The 22098-nt window shown below is 39.1% G+C and overlaps 1 protein-coding gene across 1 annotated transcript in view; it reads right to left on the bottom strand.

Moving 5' to 3' along the window:
- The window catches only part of MSH3 (mutS homolog 3), a 121663-nt gene that overhangs the window by 87701 nt on the left and 11864 nt on the right, over positions 1–22098 (bottom strand). The window lies entirely within an intron of this gene.

A 22098-nucleotide genomic window follows, 5' to 3' on the forward strand; every position in this document is an offset into this window, starting at 1 on the left:
AATAGGGTGGCAGACAGAAAAACTGAGCTCTGTATTACATATTATATAGTTAGAAATATTACAAACTTACCTTGCATAGTTCAAAAAGAAAATCTTCAAGTGTTTTATAAACATTAGCAATAAATTAAATAATAGAGAGTAAAAATTCTGGAGAGGCAAAGTGAAGGAAAAGATAACAGAAAACCTTGAAATAAAATTAGTTTTGAAACCCTCATACAAATGCTTATGGCGAATTCTGGACTATCAGCTTTTCTACTACTCCCCTCAAAACTCCACACCTCCTTCACTGAATTACACATCTTTCAAAAGTGAATGTACTGCTCTTTGCTTCACAAGGTCTCATGTTGTCTGATCATAATTGTGTTCTTTGACAGGAACATGAAACTCTTCCATTTTGAACACCAAAAACTTTTGAGCGCAAAGCACTATTTTTTTTTTTTTCTAAGCTCGCTTGGAAAGGCTTCCCTCCTACCAGATCTTGCAGTGAAGTCATAACCATTGTCCTTCTGTCAAATCACTGCCTACTGTCATTAAAACCCACCATTACAACCCCATTTTAGGACCAAGCTGATGGAGAAAAATCCAGTAGAGTACATATTCCTGAAGACACATCTTCCCTAGGAAAAGCAACAGCCCGAATTCAGTTTGAACAAAGTCAGCTCAATGCTTAACAATGCTTCCCACCCATTTTAATTATCTCCTTTTCCCTTATGCTGTGCCTGAGCAAAAATCTCTTAGGCATTTTTCGTTTAATATATTTGAAATACCACTGGCCCTCAAAACATTCAAAATTATCTGGAACCTATACACACATATGCAAAACATTTAGTACTTTGTCCAAGAAAGGAAAGCGTTTCCTAGGTGAGGCTGTTAAAGCAAAAATTAGAAGCAGATGGCTACAATACAACATACTTCTGGAAAGAATCTTGAATTCAAGTTAGTGACTTCTTCACAGGATTAAAGAGAAGCCCAAATCAAAAATCAAAGCTGAATATTGCAGAACATATCAGCCACAAAAAAATCCACAGTGGTTCTGAGGAGTGCTGCTGAAGCACGCATTTGCCCAGGTCATGCATAAAAGGATATTCTACTAGCACAGATAGACTGCATAAATAGGAAGTTGAATGGAAGTCATCATCTCCTTATGAAACATCTTTTCCAATGATTATATAAGAAATAATGGAGATGGTGACAGAGTGAGTCCATCCATGTATCTGTTATAAATCAATTTGAACTAACCTCCCACACTACTACCATAACTCTACCTGCCAAGAACTGTCAAAACCATAAATCCTGTTCTTCAATCAGCATGAGAACTGCTGTGGAAATTTACAAGGAGCACTGAACATCCAATACAGACCACACTAAGAAAGTATACTGCTTCTGCAAGCAGGAAGGCCATATCTGGATTTTCCACCATCACTGCACTGAAACCATTTAAGTTAACGACTCTGAAGAAGGGATCTAGTTCCTGTTCAGACTCTTACACACCTTCCTGTGGCCTGCAAAGACACGGTATGCCACTGCTTGGTTTTCAACTTTGTGTAAAGGAAGCTCATAACCTTCCACAAGAAATAAATACTTACATACACACTAGCAAGAGAGCAAAAGGGAACTCGTGTGAGAATACAGTCTGGCTGTTTTGTTGGGCTGGACTGCTGTACTAGAGGAGAGAAAATGTGGAGGTCCCCCAGGGACAGCCTGAAGGAGGGAGAAGGCCAGGGAGCAGATGGTTGTACTTTCCACACAGATGTCATGTGGGAATGGAAGAGCTGAAAGGCCTCCAGGAAGAATCTATCTATGCCTCGTCTGGCCTAACCCACGACAGCATTACAGAAAGTAATATTCTGACCCTTGTCTGGAAACTCATCAGCAGTCAAAATTAGCTACATGTAACTAATTCTGTCCTCTGATCCATAGATTTGTGTTCACAGCTGGAGAACGCCTGATACGCCAAACAAACTAGTGAAAATTGGAAATTTTCTTCTTTCAGTTTACTAAAAGCGCAGATCACAGATGAGAGCAGAAACAATGGCTTAACATTTCTCCCATGCATTCCTCATCCATGTCCTGTCAGAAAAAATTCACTGTTTCCAAAGTGGCAGATGTCAACTAGCAACACATATTTGAAAAAAATCTTCTATAAAAAAAAAAACAGAATCGCTGAATCTTCTTGAGAAATACTTTGCATGACCTTGTAAGACTACAGACTAACTTCAAAAAATTAAGCAGATAACAAAACAGAATCCAAATTCAGACCTTAACTCGTCACTTTAATTTACATTTGAAAGGAACTTACACACATTACTGTGTTTTCAAACTATGCTGACAGGTCATTACACCTGGCACTCAGGCAGAAAACCTGCAATCATTTTTGAATTCTTTGCTTAAAACTTCACATTATTCTAACAAGTTATAACAAAAAGAAGTAGAAAAATTCCAAAATACGTCTTCAGGATTTGAATAATTTCATCCAGGTATTTTTGTACAAGACTTGATGCTCTTAATTAATATTTTTATTATTAAATATCTGCAAAATAACCATCTGATTTATATCCAGACCTGGAACTTTCGGTCAGCCATTCCTCTAGGTGTTCCCATGATTAAGAAAAGGTTGGAAATACATTCATACTCCAAGGCTCCATACTGAGAGTCACGTTAAATAGGTCTACACGATCCATCTGGAGGAACAATACGTCTAGGTTACGCTGTACTAATTTTAATTCAGCTAGCAAAGGTAAAACAGTAATATAAAGTGCAAAGCTTCACAGCTACTGGTATCTGTGCTAACAAACTGGTGCTCACTTGCCTATTTCCTTTACAATCACATCTCAATTATTTTATTCACTTAGATTTGCTTTTTCCATGTAGGTAGGATACTAAGAGATATTGGTATTAACTTTGTGAAAAGCAGAGACACATAACAGGACAAAGTAATCCGAGTACCATGAACGCAAATCATTCTTGTGGCAGTGAAGGCTAACCCATACTGGGACACACTAGTGCAAGGACGGTGAGATCAAGAGAAGTGATTGTTCCACTCTACTTGGTATTCATAAGACTCTCTCTGGAGTACTGAGTCCAGTCTGGGCCTCCAGTACAAAAGACCTATCAACGAAGAGAATCCAGGAGGGCCTCTGAGACAATTAGGAGGCTAAAGCATATGGCAAAGGAGGATGGACTAAGGAAACTGAACTCATTTGGTATGGAGAAGCTAAAGGGGCATCTTCTACGATCTAAAGGGCAATTAGAAAAGCCTGGAGCAGATTCTTGTCACAGGTGCACAACAAAAGGACAAAACCAAACAGTCACAAGTTGGAACTTGTTTAAAATTCTGCACAGTCTAGGAAAAAAAAAATTATTCTCCACAAGACCAATTAAACACCTAAGCAGGTGGTATAGAGAGGATGGGGACTTCCCTTCCTTAAGGATTTTCCAAACTAGGCAAAACTGCATGAAACCTGATCTAACATTGAAGACAGCTCCCCCCTTTGAGCACGATGTTAAATAAAATTACCTTCAGAAATCCCATCCAAGCCCAATTTTTCCAAGATTCTGAGAAACAAATGATTCTAAGAAACTGTGAAAGTTTCTAAATATAATACAAACCAGCCATAGCCTAATTGCACCAGTAAGAACAAGAATATACAGAGGCTGCACAGCCTTTCTTGCCTTACAGCACTGTTCTACCAAGCAGTTTCTTCTGAAAGAAGAGATGAGCGTGTAACACACAATTTACTGTTTACAGTGATCTACTAATGAAATCAGAAATAGATGTGATATTGGAATAATTACGGATTCAGAGTTAGTCTGAGACCACATCATGGTCTCAGGTGATCTGCTTCCACAAAGTCTCTCTCACAAATCTCAGAAACTCAAGACCTGTGCTCTGATCAGCGGATGCTCTTTGGAAAACTAAGGAATTTTCCAGGTAGGAATTCTCTTAATATGTCTTCATGTAGAGAACTTCAACCATCCAGTAGCTGGAGATGAAGAGATATGCTCTTCCCTTTTCTATGGGCAAACTTTATATGCAATAGGAAGGACAGGACACACTATTTAAGCTGATTATCTAACCATACTTTTCAGCTGAGACTGTGGCACAAAGTCTCTTATTTTTTTTTATTTCTGGCATGTATAACTTGCTGTTCGCATTTTGTTTTCCTTTCATGCCATTGACAGCATCACTTGAATTGACTCCAACTGAAACGGTATGATAGATTAAGGTAACTACTCAGTCTACTAGGTTTTTCCCTTTTTTTTCCCCTCCATTTGGAGGATCAATGTTTAGGACACTTAACATGTTCAAGTTCCCTCTATACTACAGAAATAAAAATATTAAGCCACAACAAGATCTTCCAGCTGTCAGAATTTATAATCGCAGATGTAATTAGAGACCATAAAAAAGCACCCAAACTATTAAGCATATTCATCCCAAAAATCTAACCTACTTTGTTTTGAAGAAGCTTGAGTAATCAAGTTTGCCTTTGCACATGGCCTATACCTTGCAAGTCTTTCTATCCTTCTTGAAGGAAGGTTCAGCTGTGCACTGCTACAGTGCATTTTTTGTAATGATCCCACAACCTAATATGGCTGGAAAACTGTATTATCCCTGATTTTCTTCCAAAAATTACTTTACCTGACCTCTCCAGCCATGACTAAAACAGACTCCAATTCCAAACTAGCAAAGACGTCCAGTGAGACACTACCTTCAAATCTAAACACAACAGGCAAAGTTCTCCCCTATTCCCACTTCTTTTTGCCTTGCTGTTACTGGAGTTATTCTCCTTCATTGCTGCTAAGCCACGAGAGCACCCTGGTTTCTGCTACATTCTACCCCTCCCCAGTGTACACTTGTCCTGCGCTCCAGAGCAAAACTTTCTAAACTGATCTTTCAGTCAGTCACCCAGCAGAAACAGGATGAGGTTTAAGATGGTGAGGAGGGAGTTGAATATAACAACAAATCCAAGTAAAGAGTGAGCAAGAAGTCAAAGTAATTAGAATGAAAGCAAAACCAGAAGCAGGACCCTTTACTGTTACAGGTCTTAATCTGAGAAGAAGTATCGAGTTTATTCTCTACACCAAAAACAAAAGGGGCTTTGGGGTTTTGGTCAGGTGCACTAATGGCAAATGGAATATTTATTTTTAATAATTGCTACTCAAACGGAAATTGGCTCTCATACATTTAAAAAACCCTGCAAATAGTAGTCAAACGTTCAAAGAAGTCTTCAGACCCAGAAAGTTCTGTGTTAATCCCCAGGAAGGCGAAACTCTGGTTTCTGTAAAGAGAAAGATGGCTGCTGAGTTTGGTCATGATTTGTTTTGCACCAGCCCAAGGGAAAGCATAGTACGAACACAAAAGGAGGCTAGTTACACCCCGGCTGTTAACTAGGCACGTCCAAAAGAGCAACAGAGATTCCCCATGATCAAGGGGACCTTTGCAGTTTCCAGCCATCTCACAAAACGAAACTGAAATACAGAATGGTTCCATGAGGCCCTTCTTGTACCTGGGGAGAATAATTTCCAAGCTTGGGAATGAACGCTGTAAACGTAATCGACAAAACATATTCTGCCCATGCAGAAAAGACTTGTACGTTTCACATTGTTAAGTTTGCCAGTTCAGCAGAGTAGAGCTTGTCGTCAGTACGTGCCTACATACTGCTCTCAATATACAAGCCTAGCCTGAGAACTGCACTGCTATTAGAGGATTTCTCGTGTTGTAATGAGGAGAACGCAACCACACATTCAGCTGTAGTCGCGCAGTGCTCCCCTCTGGGAATAAAGCACTTTGGCGTGTTAAACGTCTACATCGTGTTTTACAAGAGGTTTCTCTGCCAACTGGTAACATAGCCTGCCTCCATACAAAATAACACATGCCTACACGTACCAGTCACCCAACATGACTTGAACTTAGAAGCTATCATTATAATCTCACTGCTTGAGCAGAATTTGGCATGGGGATCTTCTCATCTCCCTCAGATAAAGAGCTTTACATGTTTTGTAATGTTTTTAATAGAGGCTGCTGGACAGAAAACAGGAAACAGCTGGCTAGTCAATTACACTTTTAATTAATGTTTCCTTTGATAAGCTGATACAGATTTAAGAATCCATTAAATGTGATGAAATGAACTTGTTAGTTTTTCAACAAATTATTTCAGGCTTTCCTGTGAGATGTACAAAGATGCTTAAACACAGTGACATTTCTAATATAATAAATACAAAGAGCATTAATAATTATGCCCTCTAGATACAAAATTTTCTTTTCACTACTACATTCCTGTAATTAAGAGTGGCACATTTTAACCACAAATGGTTACCTACTTTGATACCACATTGTGTGAAAAGTTAATAAAAATTAAAAAGCAAGGAAGTTATCTTTCTCACGGCTCGATTTAGCATGTAACATATAGGTGCTGTACACTATGGGTTTCTCATACTACCGCTTTGCTAGGATTTATTATCAACAAGCCAACAGCAAAAAGCTACTTAAATTATTTTACAAATGGAAAATAGATTTGAAGGAAACAGATGAAGGCAGCATTGGTACAATGGTATGTTTTTTAAGAAAAAAAATGAAAGAGCAGATCAGGATTCAAAATTGAAATTCAATTTATCTCATGTTTACACTTTGGAGATCCTGATTTGAGTGAATGCTCTCTCTAGCAATGGTTCAGCTCAAAATATAATACCACAAGACTGCACATATTCTCTGTGGAACTGCATAGAAAACAATTGGCAGTTTTGTTTTGGATTATTAAGACAAAAATTGAAGAAAAAAAATACTCTCTTAATTCTACTGGCAACTGGTATTTAAATTATTAGATTTTGTAAATCAAGACTTAAGGAAACTGAAGAATAAAACTATTATCACCAACACATGAAATGCTTACAATGTTAGGCAGAATAGAAGGATAAAGCTACTAAGTGAAACTGTTTATTTTTTGCCAGATAAAGGATTTTCACACACAAGACACATTGCCTTCTTTTTGTTCAGTTCCTGTATTTTAAAATACCCAAAGCTGCTGGCATAACATATTGAAATCTGTCTATAAAGAATGTTTCTAATAAAACCACAAGAATTCCCTCACCCAGCTTAATATGAAAAGTACATGGTACTAGTCTACATTCTACTCAGAGTAAATGATAAGACAGAAGCATCTGAAAAGACAGCCCTATTAATACACACCCACTTCTTAATATGATTTGTATCTGAAATACTACATGTGTACAGACTGCAATAAAGGGACGTCAGTCCCATGCTACGTCCTCTCTCAGCAGCCAACCCGAAATTGCACAACTGTCAACATGACCATGCTTCAAGACAAATTTTCTTTTTTTAAAAAAAGGAATTATGTTAAAAGAAAGAGGGTTTTTTTATTTTGGTTTTTTTTTTCTTCTCATTTATCACACAACGGATTCTATTTAGAGCACAGCAGTCACACAACCAATAGTAAAGCCTGACCATTGATTCAAACTGACATTGATCAACACAGTCACCAAACACAACAGTCCTGCCATTCCAAACATCTGCATTCTTGTATCTTTCCTTTTGCACTGGCATAAAAGCTTTGACAACCACACAGTGAACTGAGACAAGAACTCAAACCACTCAAAAATTTATCCAGAAAGAACAAGTGACCATAGTGACTCTTCACCTGTCCCAGCGACATGTTGTAGTTCACCATGTACCACAAAAACTTTTGTACTGAACATGCGAAACGGGCCATGGTATATCAGAAACAATTGCTTAACCCACCAATACCATGGAGAAGTTATTGATGAAACTCCATTCTGAGGTTCCTTTCCACAGTATGTTAAAAATCAAACATCGTAATTTTTAATTAATAACATTCGATAATATGCTAATTATGTATCACAAGATGATTAAACTGTCACGTGAATTTCAATTCACTTTTGTAACTTCAAAAAGCTACACAACAACTATTTGTTAGTTTGGCTGAAATCCCAGCCTCTCCCTTAAACTCTTTCAGAAACATAATACCAAGAGTCAAATGTAACTCCTCCGTTATCAGCATCCCTTTATTTGCCTACTAGGTTCCTAAAACAGATGTACACACCTTGCCTGGGTAGCTATGGGATCCTTCTCTTACAATTATTGCTTTCCTCTCAGTCCTTCCCCTTCATTTCGGGGCACACCACGGGAAATAATTCTGACACACACATACTATCTTTGAATCTACAATACGAGCAGGATAGAACAACTCTAGAAGTATAATGTGCAGTGGTAGTAGAAACATAATCATTAGTTCTTTCACGTCAGAGCTGAGGGGGTTTGTCTCACCGCAGTCCTTACCTACGCTTTTTATAGCACTTTTGTGGTAAAGACGATCCATCGTATTCCAAAGGACCTACACTCACACTAAGTTACAGAGCTCTTCTCTGCCCGTCTTCCCTATTACCAATGTCACCACTTCAAACTCAGCACCTGTCTAACAGACTGTATGAAACGCAGGGCTCTGACAGAGCGTGGATCCAGATCCCTATGTTACGTGCATACTCAGGCATGGCATGCCTGGACCAAGCAAGAGAGATGTAATTATTCTATCTAATCAAGAAACCTGCACTATACAAGACAGCATAAAACCAGGGATCTCAACAAACAGCTGTCTCCACTCCTCAGGATTAATTTTTTTTTTTTATTTGATAAGAGTTGGTAGTTTCTACTCTGCCATGGCTCATACAATTACATTATGATTTTGAGTAATAAACAGCAAACAGATTCCAAAATATGCATTCCAAAAAACAAGTTAATGCAAAATAATCATAACCACATTAGATTACGACAGTTATGAATGCACTTCTTTACTTAGGCAACCCGAAGGCATTAGCATAAAATTCTTATGCCAGATCCAGTTCGTGGTCTCTGGCTGTATCCAAAACCTGGGCCGCATTTAATTCCTCACACTCAGATTAGGTAACTAGATGTTTACTACTGTGTTCTCTATTTTCAGTCCTTTTCAGCTTAGCTTCAAGAATGTTTTCTACATCTCGATGCATATGTACACTAAGTGAGCAAGCATTATACATTCCCTAGCAGCTGAGAAGGATCCCTTCTCACAGTCTTCACTCAGCAAACCTGTGTGAGAAATCTAGCAGAAAGGAACAGCATCCTTGGCTTTTCTTGGCTAAAAAGCTCCCTATGCTACATTCAATTCCTGCTCTTCAAACTCCAAGGCTGGCCCAGCCAGTCATTAGATGAACCTGGTTGTAAAAAACCCACTCAAAAGAGGCGTTAAGTGATCTATAACATCTTCTAGGTTGACTGAAAACTTTCTTCAGCTCAGTTCAAATGCAAGTTTTCTCTGCGGTCCTGACAAGGCTGCTGCACACAAAACTAGACCCTGTATGAGCTCTCATGGAGACATTAAACTTTATCCAGAAGTGTATTAGAAAGCATGTCTAGAAAAATGGATACTCCTTCAAATTCAGTTAAAAAAGAAAGTGAAGTCCAGTCATCAGTTTACAGTTTTCCTAATAGATTTTTTTTTTTTTAAGCTGTCTGTAAAATGTGCTATTTTTCATTTTACAGCTAAGAATCTGTCATGAAACAAAGACTTTTTTTACAGGCAGGGAGTTTACAAAACCCTGTACAGCTCACTCATATACAGATAACTGCTATATTACACATGTGTATACTTTCACCTAGATTAACTCACAGCACAAATGCCTTAATTAAATTTCAGAGGCAAATGCAGTATTTTTTCATTAGCCATGAGGAATAACAAGTACACTCTATTTGCGATATATATGTAATGCTTTATGGTGAGGCTTAACTTCTCCGCTTTGAGATGCAAATCCATGTGCTATCTTTTCAGATAATTAAAACAGTTTAATGCATGAATTAATACTGTAAGTAAAGATTTTTGACAGCTACACAACTGTTCCCCATAAATGAAAGGCTTCTTTCTTCAGCTTTTCCCTCTTCCTACTTCCCCTTCTCTCAGATGCATCAAGAATTTCTATTTCAATAGCAAATGCAACACTGCCATGTGAATGGATTTGATGGATGGACTGCTTGGTGAATAAAGAGCGGCTCCAAATGGAGATCAGCGACAAGTGGTGACCCTCAGGGGTCCATACTGGGACCAGTATTGTTTAGTATTTTCATCAATGACATAGTGGCATCAACTGCACCCTCAGCAAATTTGCAGATGACACCAAGCGAGTGGTGTGGTTGACAGGCCTGAAGGACGGGATGGCATCCAGAGGGACCTTGACAGGCTGGAGAGGTGGGCCCATAAGAACCTCATGGTTTAGCAAGGCCAAGGGCAAGGTCCTGCACATGAGTCAGGGCAATCCCAAGCACAAGTACAGGCTGGGCGGAGAATGGATTGAAAGTAGCACAAAGGAAAAGGACTTGGGGGTGTTGGTCAATGAGAAGCTCAACATGAGCCGGCAATGTGCACTGGCAGCCCAGAAAGCCAAACATATCCTGGGCTGCATCCAAAGAAGTGTGGCCAGCAGGCCAAGGGAGGGGATTTGCCCCCTCTGCTCTGGTGAGATTCCACCTGCACTACTGCCTTCAGCTCTGGAGTCCTCATCACAGGACAGACATGGTCCTGCTGCAGCACACCCTGAGGAGGGCCACAAAGATGATCAGAGGCTTGGGGCACTTCTCCTCTGAAGACAGCCTGTGAGAGGTGGCTTCTTCAGCCTGGAGAAGACAAGGCTCCGGGGAGACCTTCTAGCAGCCTTCTAGCACCTAAAAGGCTAGAAGGTGTAGAAAGAAATATAAGAAAGCTGTAGAGAGACATTTTATGAGGGAGTGTGGTGATAGGAGAAGGGGCAATGGTTTAAACGGAAAGAGGGGAGATGTAGATGAAAGGAAGAAATTCTTCACTCTGAGAGTGGTGAGGCTCTGGAACAGGTTGCCCAGAGAAGCTGTGGCTGCTCTGTCCCTGGAGTTGTTCAAGGTCAGGTTGGACGAGGCTTTGAGCAACCTTACCTAGTGAGAGATGTCCCTGCCCATGGCAGAGGGGGTGGACTAGACCACCTTTAAAGGTCCCTTACAACCCAAACTATTCTATGATTCTATGAATATCACTTTGCTCTTCACAGTGTTCTCTTGGTTATTCCTCAAGCACTAACAAGAGGTGTTTAACAAATAGCCCAAAACAGTGTAAGACATGCAGTGGGATGGTGTGAAGTACAAAAACCCAGTAAAGCTGTCCAGGGAAGTTATCCTTCCTTCTCAGATCCCTGCACTTCCCAGTGCATGTGAAAGGAAAAGAAAGGTAGAAGGGTCTGACTTATGTCCTCCCTAGGTTGCTATCTGGGAAGCTGCTGCTCTCCATCTTAAGGTCCCTGTCAGCCATGAGTTTGTATAGGGGTATGTAGAGGAGAAGAAGAGTGCCAAGCAGCCTGTTGCAAGGAGTGCCTGAAATCTTGCTGGAGATGGTGACAAGGGCACCCCAGATACAGAAAACAGAGACATGAAGAGGTGGCAAAGACTCAAGAAAGCAGGTAGCACAGTTGTAAAAGAATCGGCAAAAGGAATGGAGCAGACAGTAATCCTTCACAAGAAGCAAGACAGACAAGCACAATATAAAATAGGAAGAACAACAGATTCAAGTATATTTGCTAGAAACTGTTTTTAAGTACATCCATCTGCCTCTGGAGAAAGAGTCTTCCACATAAATGGAAAGCAAATACATATACATAAAACCTTTCTAGATTAAAAAACACTGTATTACTAAGCTTTGTACTGGAAGAGTTAATTAGCATAGCAATTTTAAATTCTTTATTAAGAACTTAGGAAATATCCATGTAAATTTAGAAACAAATTTAAGTATGAATTTCTATCATTTTTACTATTCCACATTCCCAGAGGAAGAGTCCGTGCTTAAAGTACACTCTTCACAACTCTAATTTACTGAAAGCCTCTTACCTATACCACACATCGAAAAGAACATCTGTTACAAGAGACAAATGTTGTAAGCCAGTCAGGTGCAAAATTAAACTGTTAAAGATAGTCTGAAAGATAAAGATTGTTCCCTTTTACAGTTTGGTAGGTTGATGGCACATAAAAACCCCTTAGTTTTATTTTCTTCAAAATTTAGAAAGTGAATATATTCTGGATTTATGAAAAATAAACACATTCATGGCCTTTCTCTATTCCCTAAGTCGGGGGGGTTGGGAACAACCATTATAAGAGTATTCTTCTTCCCCTCACTCTTGTACCACAGCCATCGCATATCTAACATCGCTACACTGTTTTGATTAAAATTGCTGAATTTCTAACTCCTAGCACTAACAATGAGGGGATGAAATGTGGGAAGAAGTAATGTCTGAGAGTTAAACAAGATGTCCATGATGGCACTGCTTCACAGGGAAAGATTTATGACTCAAGTCAACTCCAAAACAGAACACATTACAGAAAAGAAGTCACCAAAACCAAAAAAAATCCTAGGACTGTAACAAATATGCCAATAAACATTCAGAGGCTGTTACAAAAAAATAAAATTTGCACACCTGCTTTAAGAGCTTAAGAAGCCTTCTCCATTTAAGTATGTGCACTCTAGCTGCAGCTTACTGCAACATTTTCACTGATACCTAGAATAAAGGAAAACATGCAACTGATGTTCCGGTTTTAAGAACGAGCTGGCATCAGACATAACGTATGCTGCTTCGTAGTACGTTAGCTCCTCCACAATAGATCAAACTGTACACATGCATTTACCCTCGCATAGGTCCCATTAGATTACCTCTCAATAAAAACAGACAAGTTACCTTCACATTTAAAACACAGAACACGTACTCTGGAAGTTACCATGGAATGGAGCATCTCCCTTATGAGGAGCGGCTGAGGGAGTTGGGGCTGTTTAGCCTGGAGAAGAGGAGGCTGAGGGGAGACCTGGTTACAGCCTACAAATACTTGAGAAAAGATGGTGGGGAGGTAAGGGTAGGGCTCTTTACATTAGTGTTGGGTGATAGAACAAGAGGAAATGGGTATAAGCTTAGTCAGGGGAGATTCAGGTTGGATGTTAGGAAGTATTTCTTCTCTGAAGGGGTCGTCAGCCACTGGAATAGGCTGCCCAGGGAGATGGTTGAGTCCCCATCCCTGGATGTGTTTAAGAATAGGGTGGATGATCTACTTAGCGATATGGTTTAATGGGGATTAGGGACGGTTGGACTGGATGATCTCTAAGGTCTTTTCCAACCTAGAAATCTATGAAAGGCTGAGGGAGCTTGGTCTCTTTAGCTTGGAGGAGACTGAGGGGGGATTTCATTAATGTTTATAAATATGTAAAGGATGACTGTCATAAGGATGGAGCCAGGCTCTTCTCACTGGCATCCAATGATAGGACAAGGGGAAATGGATATAAGCTGGAGCACAGGAGGTTCTGCTTAAACATGAGGAAGAACTTCTTCCCAGTAAGGGTAACAGAACACTGGAACAGGCTGCCCAGAGAGGTTGTGGAGTCTCCTTCTCCGGAGATGTTCAAAACCCACCTGGACGCATTCTTGTGTGATCTGATCTAGGTGGTCCTGCTCCAGCAGGGGGATTGGACTAGATGATCCTTTGAGGTCCCTTCCAATCCCTAACATTCTGTGATTCTGCGACTAGCCAACATGCACGACAGCCTAGAGTATGGAGTTACAACAGCAAAGTACTGATGTACCAGATGGCTCAAAAAGAATTTTACTTTCATTCAAAACTCACTTTCAGTTCAAACACAGTTGCCAGTTATGTTTGGGGTTTGCCTATTTTCAAGAAGAAAAGTTGCTTACCTTTTGTTTTGGTCATCTCAAAGCACATAAGTGGCTGGTTGACCGTAACACCTGAGCACTCCCTCGCATCTGCACAGTTAGAGTCACTGGGACATTCAACACTTTTGCAAGTCATTTAAATCTGTACTTTAATACAGTTGAGATAACTTCCAGTTTTAAGCATGTGCATGTGTGCGTGCTTTCCCTCCTCTCACTTCAGTACAGTATGCAGCTGCTATACTGACAACAATTGTATAATCCTCCAATTTACACAAGCCTGTCAGATGTAAATACTGCTCTATCATCAAAATCTCCAATACATGTAACATCTATACTAGCTTATCAGCAAAGCAAACATCCATCAGTAAACGTTCATTTCTTTGAATGACCATTGCATTATCTGAAAACTGGAAATTAAGTTACTAATACAAATCACATCAGAATAACAATGCTATTTTGGTATTTAGGTTATTTGAAACTTTTATCAGAGCAATGACCTCTGTCTCAAGTTAAAAAAAAATCTTCAAACGTAAATGAGAATTGTTTCTTCCAATTACGATTACTGAATTTCGGGATTTATTACCATTCTCTACCAAGTCACCTAATGCACTACAATTATTTTCTCGCAAATAATTAAGGAAAATTAGTTATTACTAATCGGTTGCTCTCATTCCCTCCCTCCCTAGGCCCAGGACCAGCAGTGGTTCAGCATGGTGGTGCCACCTCCTGGAGGACTGAGGTGTAGAGCTCCAGGGTTCCATCTGGGTTTGTAACTGAGCTTCAGCACCCTTCTCTGGCTGAGGAACTTCGACAGCTGCTATGAAAAGTCGACAGTATATAAACATATACTGAGAGCAATAAGCCAGTACCATCCTAACGACCAGAAAGGACAACAAAAAGTAGAATTACTTACACGTCACCTCCTGTGGTTTCTGATCTATCTTATAATCAGGTGCCAAAACATGAAAACAAATGCTTTAAAGTTTTAATTTTCCTGTTTCTTTCAATAAGGGTTTTTTTTCTAATTAAAAAGTTATTTTTTTGACAGTAAGAAATTGCACAAACATCAAGAGCAATTTAGTCATTCTTCATTTAATAATTTCTGGCTCAAATGCTGGTGGAAAAAAAAAAAGCCAAAACCAGGAATATCACTAATCAGTGCAAAAACGCCACAAACATAGCTCCTGAACACCGCATGTTTTCCATGCTGCTTGCAATCACATGAAATATAACATACCTTTGAACCAGGTACAAAATGCTGAGGAAGCTTACGAGGGCACAAATCTTGGCTTTCGCCTGGAGGAATTTACAAAAACACATGGGCTGGGGAAGGCCTGCAAAGACCAGCTGTTGCTGTAACAAGCAACATTAACACTCTTTAGCTAACAGATCATCCAGGTTAAGAAAAGTGCTCTGCACTGCGTTTAGACACAGCACTTTGCAACTGCCTCTCCATGTTCTTCTAGTGACAGCTCTGCCCACATAATGGAACACTAATTTCATCTAAAGGATGCCATATGCCTGTGTGGTGTCCCAAACTGTGAAGGGCAGCAAGGTGGGCAACGGTAGCGAAGCAGACTTCACACACAAGCAATCTGTCAAAAGAGACTCAAGCCCCATGCTTCCCTCACCTGCAATGCCACAGAAGACAATAATGAACAATATTGAGAACGGCACGTTTCATGACTGCAACGAGATTAAATTGCAAATAAACCCATTCAACAATTCTTTCAGGTCATTACATGATTTGATAATACTGTTGTGGCGTTTTTTTCCCGTCTATTAAAGACAAGAGAGCTATGACATGACCAATAATCTTCAAGCAGCCCTCCATACAGCTGAGGTGCCCAGGCCATGAATTGGATTATCAGCAGTGCAAAAAGCCTCTTTTGTCAGTAAACATCTGTTCAGTGATGCATTTGGTTTTTGTATTTACAGAAAATAGCTCACATGCTGTTTTTGTACTTTACTTGCTTTTTTCCTGCTGCAAATTCAACTGCTTGTAGCTTCCATTTACACAAAACATTCTCAAGATGTTTGTCACAGCTTGCCTTTCACTTAAAAATCCATGGGAATATTACAAGCTATACAAACCATGAAGCCATTAGTTTTTATGATTTTCCACTCTTTCTGTTCAGCAATTTCATTTGGAATACTGTTTACTCTCACCGTAACCATCTGGTGGTTTTTTTTGCCAATACAATCTTTCTTTCCTTTCTCACCTACAAACCTTATGAGCTGAGCTACATAAATATATCCATGTAACTGCTCCTTGTTTTTTAAAAAAAATCCTCAGCCTTAACTGTATGAAAGCATTCTCTGATCTGAGCGATCATCAGCCACATACAAAGATTCACAAAATCGAAAGCGTTTTATATTCATTTACAAGACTCTGAGTTCATTCCAGCTGAGTTTGTACTCCTGGACTGATGACATAAATCAGTCACTCTATCCCTGAAAGCAATTAGCAATGAATTGCACTGTTGATCAATGCATGAAATAAATTGGCTATAGCTCACTCCCATACCCTTTACAAGTTACCTTACAAAGACAGCTGTACTTCCCATTTCAAGGAACTCAAAGCACTGCTCTATTCTACTACAGCACCACACATACTGAAGTAAAAAAGCCGAAGACCTCTCTTATTCTTGATTTCTGATGAACTACAATCAGAGGGCAGGATGACAAGAAATAACCAACCAGCAGCCAAACATCACCACCAGCTATGTCACAACTGATGTGACAGGGCTGAAACAAGACAGTAACAGACCTGCAGAGCAATGCAGGTACCTAAGAGACCACAACTGATATGAAGTTAAAGGCGGAAGTCACTGCTTAAACAGACTTAGTGTAAGCAGAAAGAGCTTGAAATGTTATTTGTAGAGGTCCTTAAACACACAAAAAAAGGCCTGTGTTGCATGTAATGATGGAGGATAGCTACTTGAGCAATTTAGAAGTAATTCAATCATACCAGTGAGGAGGGAGGATGATTTTAGTTCTCAATGGATTTGAAAGAGAAGGGAATTCCAGGGAACAAACTCCAAGCCAAAGACAATATTGCATTACTCAAGTGAAAACAGAAACCTGAATGCCACAATCGGAAGGAAAAAAAAAGCTTTGATATATTACAGAGGAACAAGTAGCACACCTACCTGCTGCCTAAACAAAGCAGTGCATGATGGAGGTTGTGTCAGCACTGCCTCCCAGATTACAAGCCCAAGCTAATAGAAGGAAGGCATTATGCTCTGCAAACAGAATAATGCGAAAAATCTGTGGGCACAGACAAGAGGTTAGTTATCATGTCATCCTGATTTTAGATTGCTGGCAAGACATCAAACAAGACATGTTAAAAAAAACAAGCCAGTGCAGACTTGAGTGAAATGATGCTTAGGATTGACAGTGAAGTATTTGTGATGGGTGTGTTTTTACATAGTGTCAAAGAATGCTACAGAATAAAACACTACATAAAAAAAGGCAAATGGAAAAAAACATGAAGAGGAACACTGGGGCACTCTTAAGATGCGTTAGAGTCTTTAATGAAACAAAAAAGGGGCACATGAGCAGAGTAAGAACAACCAGAAGGGAAAGGAGCCTCAAAAACAATTTCAGGAAGGCCAGTATAGGCCAACTTTTAGAGCAGCCAATAGGTTAAGGAGGATGGACACTGCCTCTTGACTGGGAAGAGCCTGGAGTACAAAACACAGTGTTCTCCTGTAAAAACACACATATGTTTTGAAAGCAAGAATGTTTTCTTGGTTTTCTAGAAAGAAGGAAACTAAAGAGTATTAAAAGATCTTCTTCCAGCCAGGCCAGCACTCACAAACAGATGTTATTAGCGATTCGGGAACAGAACACTACCCACCAGGACAGTTTGTTCTGAACCAGCTTCTGTAACCTACTTTTTAACTTACGCTTTGCTTTTGAAGGAAGGCTCTCCACCAGACTGACCTCCGGTGCAGTGTCCTTGAATAGTACTTTCTCATATTAAATCTGTCCTTGAATAGTACTTTCTAGTTATTAATTTTTATGGATGACTGTCATAACATCGGCAATAGGAGCGTTTCATTTACCACCTGAAACAGCAACATGTTAGAAGCAAACGAACATGAAACCATGCCACATATTTCAATACATTTGCTTCCATGAGTTTTAAACCACCAAAGTGGAAAGTTTTTAACACAAATCTACACAAGTTCAACTATTTTTCAAAGCTTACTCAGGCTGGCAAATACCACAGTTTCATTCAAATGGTTAAGCAAAATCTTTACAAAAAGATGGATGAGTCTATCTTCATTTAAATCAGTGGTAAAATACCTATCAAGACTAGGATTCCCCATCACCCCCAGTATGCAATTTAACTAAACTAGCTTCATCCTAACTGAAATAAAACTCCATCGTATGAACAAGTCATGGAAACAGCTAAGTAATCTTACCACAGCAGCATTTAGCTTTGCTTACCGCTCACTACATTATGTCCATACCTAACTTAGATATGGAGAACTCCAAAATCAGGACGAAACCTTCCACTTACACTGCAGACTTTCTTAGGCATATCTTAAACTGCTGTTCTTAGGCAGTTCTTAACACACGTCTGCTGTTGCTTCAGTCATTCATTAACTTACTGCAAAATCTGCTTCATTCTTCTTATTGCAAGACCCTGTTTACAGCCACATATAAACGTATGAAACCATTTTCTCCACTGATCTGCAGGATAAGTAAACTTTTCACTATCATTGTGCCACATAAAACTTAAAAAGTGATGAGGCCACTTTCCATTGTGTATTTTATTTACACTTTCATTTCTCATTCAAAACTCTTTACAATGATTTTACATTAATCCACAGAAATAATTTATACCATAATGAAGTACTCCTTAGGCTTAAGCAGTAGCTCTTGGTGCTGTCAACCAGATGAAAACACTAAAAACTTTCTGGTGACTTATTTGGCTCTTGTTTCTGATAAAAACAAACGTAGAACAGCAGTACCCTGCCACTCAGCTGTTTTTTTCCTTCTGTGATGGGTATCCTTTGACATAAATTTGGCTGTCAAAATATACACAATACCAAAATAGAAACACCAGTAAATAGTGTGAATGACATAGCTGAGCCTGGGCACAGCTATGGTGGCAATGGGAACAGGAAGAGGGAAGCATAGCATTCCATAAGGAGGAAATAGGTATATCATGTATGTTTTATTTTTGTAGAATAAAGGCAGAGGGACATGTACACCAGTACAAAATATTCACATTTGGTCTTTGTATATTTAAAAAAAAAAAAAAAGACAGAAATTGAAGGAAAGCACCCAGATACTTTCAACTCTGTCAATATAACCAGGCATTGAACTGGATTATGACAGCTTTCATAAAGCTGCAGTGGTTTATCTGGACTAAATATTTAATTATTTTTTTTAATAACCATTAGTACACTTTTTGTGCTGGACCATCAGCACGCTTTTTGTGCTGGAGGAGACCTAGGCCACATCACCTTAGTTGCTCAGTGCAAAGTTCTTAAATATGCAACATCCAAAACCAAATCATCCCCGAGTTACTCAGACAACCCCTGATGTAATCCTTGCACGAGTGAAAGCAGTGAGTAGAAAAACCCTTCTCTTCTCTGCTCTTAACCACTACAATCTGTACATCTCCTAGGACTATTCTTCTCCCATCTGTACCCTGTTTTTATAAATTTAGTGGCTTTCTGCTGCATTATAAACACACAAAGAGATGAGCAGCCTTCTTAAAATACAAGATCTAGTTCCCATTGTTTTAGTCAGAAAGGACTTCAAAAAGTCAAAGAAACGAAACCTTTCCCAGCCAACAGATGGTTCTCACCAAGAGTTATCAGAAAAGAGCAGACAAAGAATGAAATTACCAGGTAATGGACAATAACCAAACCAGAATACTTTAGACCACTTAATATGGATTAAAACAAAATCACTGCCTGTATAGAAGTAATTATATAAAAACTGGAACCTAGCTAAAAGCACAAGAAAGTATCAAGTTAAAACCGCTTAATTTAATATTAGGTACTTCACGGCCCTCTTGTGGTTACAACTCTGATACAGAAAATTCACAAAGAATTGCTTTTGAAATAATACTACTGAAGTGTACTGAAGTAATGTGTTTTATTTTTACCACTCCCATGTAATTAAGGACATTTAGGATGCAGAGTTGCCTAGTAAATTACCAGAAGGCGGAAAAATCTACAAACTAGTATGTGTTCATGAAATCAGATAACAGGTGGTATGTTTTGTTCTTAACAGAAATGAGAAGTTACTAACATTCTCAGCCGTGCACAAGCATAAAAAAAAAAGAAAAAAATACGATTGATCTCTCAAACCTGCATCAGAATTACCTTAATACACAACTAAATACATGTTTCTAAAAAATGCACTTGCTTTGTCCGTTTATTACATCACTTTAACCTTCCTCTGGCTTCCACAAAACTGTCAGTGCACAACACCAGCAACAAAAAAAAACCCACAAAACAAATAAACAAAAATAAGAATTTTTAATCTTCATCACCGTATATTTAGAAATATTCTGGGCATACTCCTATAGATTTGATTTGCAAAAGAGAAAGTTATCAAAGTAAAATTTGATATTGAAAGTAAAATTTGATATTGAAAATTACAAATTGAAAGAGGGCAGATTTAGATTAGATATAAGGAAGAAATTTTTCACTCAGAGGGTGGTGAGGCACTGGTACAGGTTGCCCAGAGGAGTTGTAGATGCCCCATCCCTGGAAGTGTTCAAGGCCAGGTTGGATGAGGCTTTGGGCAACCTGGTGTAGTGGAGGGTTTCCCTTTCCATGGCAGGGGGGTTGGAACTAGATGATCTTTGAGGTCCCTTCCAACCCTAACCATTCTATGATTCTATGAAAGGATTAGCAAGGCAAAAATCTACATCCATTGGCAAATACAATCTATAAAAGGATTAACAAGGCAAAAATCTACATCCATCGGCAAGTGGAAAAGGTTTGTTACTTCCTAATTTGGTATTTTATCTGCCCAAGTCTTAGCAAGCCATTTCACTGCAAGGCAATACATTGATATCGCCTGCTTAGTACATCTAATTAAAGTCAACCTTGTCAATTCCTTATGGCTTTGCAGTCCACACACAAGATGAGAGAACAGAAGACCCTAGTATAACAAGAAGACACTTCCCTACGAGCTTAAGTGTCACACCACCAATGAATGATGATGAATATACTGCTTTCACAAGCCACGTTTTCCTCAGATGCCTAATATCAAATCAGATGTTTTCAATCCCTCCTCTCAGTCTCGCCTCTCAATGTACATGTGTCCTTGAAAGCTTGATAGTTGAGTACAGCAACATCTGTGCGAGTTCCTATAATGTGCCACAAAATCAGCTTTTCCTGGTAAGATGATCGCCCACCCACTGCCTCAAGTCAATTTTTCTTTTTTTTTTTTTTTTTGTAAAAGGGGAGGAAGAAAGATTACACTGGTAGGTGGCGAAAGGAATGCCTGTGGAGCAGAACAATTAAGCAACTCAGCTGTCTAAGCATTACAGGAAGCTACAAGATGATGACTTGGGTAGCATTTAAGTGTGGTAGTCAAGGCAGAGTCAAGTGACTGCCAGGTGGCCACCATCCATGTGACTGTGATGCCTTTGTCTACCTTTACAATATGGGAGGGTGATATTTGTATCTTCCTCCAGTATAAAAGTTTTCCTATGTAATACATTCATTTTTCTTTGGAAATTTTTAGCTCCAGTTTTGTTAACACAAAAGAAAAATATTATCCTTTCTGACTAGTTCATTCAGAATGGGTATGTCAAGCTTTAAGCTAGTTCTCTACACCACAGAGCTGCCCAGTGTTTGTTTTTTTTAAAAAAAAAGAAAAACTGGCATTTTTTCACAAAAATTGCATCTGCAAGATTTCGCAAGTTCACCACATATTCAGAGGATTGCTTTACCCTTCATCTATCATGCTACAAATTACATCCTACTCTGTCTTTATTCCACAGTAAAACATGTAACAAATTTACTCTTGAAGTACACAAACAGAAACTCAAAACAGAAACAGATCATCAGTCACAATAGTTACAAGTCTCCATCTAAGCTCAAGACAGCAGAATAGGACAAACAGAACGAAACACCAGTTGCAAAGGTTTTCTTTACCTATCTACATTAACAGAAAAAGAGAAGTTTCATGCCTTTTAGAGATCTTAAGACTACGACAAACACGAAAAATAGCCACATAACACCACTTTCAGATCCCAAAGATAAGTGCATGAGCTTTGAAATAAATCCAACAGATCACATGATCGGGCACGTGGAAGGAAGACAATCTAAATGAAAAAAACAAGTGTTTAGGTGCACAAAACTTTCACAGGCCTGAGGCAGA

The sequence above is a fragment of the Tauraco erythrolophus genome, chromosome Z (assembly GCF_009769465.1).
Source record: "Tauraco erythrolophus isolate bTauEry1 chromosome Z, bTauEry1.pri, whole genome shotgun sequence".
Lineage (NCBI taxonomy): Eukaryota > Metazoa > Chordata > Aves > Musophagiformes > Musophagidae > Tauraco > Tauraco erythrolophus.